The following is a 2,500-nucleotide window of genomic DNA, read 5'->3' on the forward strand; positions in this document are numbered from 1 at the left end:
GAACCTCGAAATGATGACTATAATGACGCATGTCCATTTAAATACTGCTTTTGTTCCCACTTTTAGATTTTTCTTATTTGTGTAGGCACCCTAACCCTCCAATTGACACTATGCTGTTGACCAAGTTTGGATTTGTTGAAATTGGACTTAGAATTGGCAACCAGTTGAGGGTTTAGGGTTACTGTTTGATGTAAGTATAAACAATGAGCAGCAACGTTTGGTACAATGGTCAAATGGTGACCTATGTTTTAGACCTGCAGTAGGGGAACGTCATATTGATGATTCTAATAGCTTTTTGCCCACCCCACAATGTGAAATATGAATATAAATACAGCTTTTTATCATGCACAATCTCATTAGACGGGAATAAACTTCCCCAATGTACTGAGCCTTTGATGATGACAATGCTTTTAAAGCGAAATATACTGCATTAACCAGCCCCTAAGCATAACCTTTCCTGCATTAGGTTCTTTTTCAAGTTTTGTAGAATCTAGTATGAAGATAAAATAGATATGCAGCCATTTAGTGAATATGGGTAAATAAGCGAATAATAGATATTGATTAGACAACGTCACTGAAATAATGCATAACCTTAATTATGATGTATGATACAATTGTCACAAGTACATGTATGAATGAAAGATCATGATGCAGGAAAGGTGATGGTCGATTCACATAGTGACATACCCAAATATCTTGGTTATTGAAACTGTTCAAGGTATTGACTCAGCTTTAGTAAGTTGAATTTCTTTTCTGATGAGGTTGGAAAATATTGAGTTTTATTTAAATTTCAAGTTGACTTGTTGGCACAAAGCAAGTCAAAATATTTGGCAATTCAGAGTTAATGGGAACACTTAGAAGTTACATTTGTAAAAATTATAGTGTTTTGGCCATGCTGCATTGCAGAGGTTTCCCATCCACAAAATGTATACAGTAATCAGCATCAACAATTGCTATTTACAGGGTTGTCAAGTGGATAAAAAGGGTCACTTTTTTAAAATACAAAAGGGTCATTGACTCGATGAAATGAGTGACTTGTGGAAAATTGAATTGTGGATTTAGACCTGATGTTCTCCCCTGTTTTGAAAATTATATAAAATCACATTGTCTTTCGTAGGTCTATTGAACAATTTCACTATAATTTGTTGCTAAAAGGTGTACACAATTAGTTATGTATGATTATCTTGGGATCGTTTCTAAGCAATATAAAATAATAGTCAACTCAGGATGTGTCTTTGCAGCATTTATTCTTTCCCTTCCTTTGTGCTATAAACCGATATTCGACTATTTTGCCATCTGTTGATTGGAAAAGGTATTTTCCTCTTTCTGACGTTCAACAAATCTAAAATCCTATTTTAAAAAGCATTTTTTTAAAAAGACGAGTTTTTTTTTAATTTAATTAATTCCCCAATTTGAAAGACACCTTTCGATTTTACAAACATCATGGCATTTCCAAAATTTTTGAAAAAAACACGCGAAACTGGATACTTACACCGAAATCAACCCTTGCTTATATAGATTAATGGCATTTGCTGTTAAGTTTGTCTCGTCCAAATAGAAAGGATCTGTAGGCTAAGGTAGTGGGAGGGGTGGGGAAGAGGGGGAATTGAACCCAGACCAGGAACTTTATCTGTTCAAATGCTATGGCCCCGGGGATAAGCATCCTGGGTTTAAAAAAGTTTAGGGGGGGAGGCCGGCATAGGAGGGGATTTCGAAAATTTACCTCACTTTCATCTAGGGAACGAGAAATTCGTGAGTTCCGGGGGTCAAAACTCATGACTATAAACCGTTTGTCTGAACAGTCATTTTCTTCGGCTGACGTTTTCTTGTGATGACCGGAAAGCTTTTCAAAAATATAGTACCGCCATTTAGCGGAATTATCCATTAGTCATAAGATGCAACGAAGTTCTCTGCAATACCGATGCCGTAATCCATGGCTATATCGAAACTGTAAAAGCATTTTATAATGCAAGTCATCTGAGTACATCCTTGTGTGCAGTGAATTTTGTTCCAAGCAAGCAAATTGCATACTAAAAACGAGAACGATGTATCAATCTTGTTCTGCGGTTATTTAAAAATTTTTCACATCATACTGTAAGTCCCCCTATGGGGATTTTTTTGAATATTGCTCTCTTTTGTATGGAAGTTTAATATTTTATTCCGTTGTTCCTGTTTACAATTTAAGTAATTAACATGTCTAATTCCTTTTTCCTTCAAAAGTATGTGGTTCTATTTTTAGTCAGTCCTTTAGGGCATAGTTTTCATAGAAGTCCTAAAAGCGTTTTTCAACGTTTTGAAACCGACGTTTTTAGCTGTAATATTTGCTGTCTTAGTGATTTAAAATATAGATAATGGCCATGAGCTATGAAACGATGGCAATCAAGGTAAACAAACAGTAGCATAACAGTTCATGAAAATTTGACCAGAATTTCCCTGTGTACTGCCTTGTTTAGTAGTATCAGTTGAGACAGTCCTCAAAATTTTGATTGTCATGCTTGGT

Source organism: Montipora capricornis, chromosome 1 (genome assembly GCF_036669925.1).
Source record: "Montipora capricornis isolate CH-2021 chromosome 1, ASM3666992v2, whole genome shotgun sequence".
Lineage (NCBI taxonomy): Eukaryota > Metazoa > Cnidaria > Anthozoa > Scleractinia > Acroporidae > Montipora > Montipora capricornis.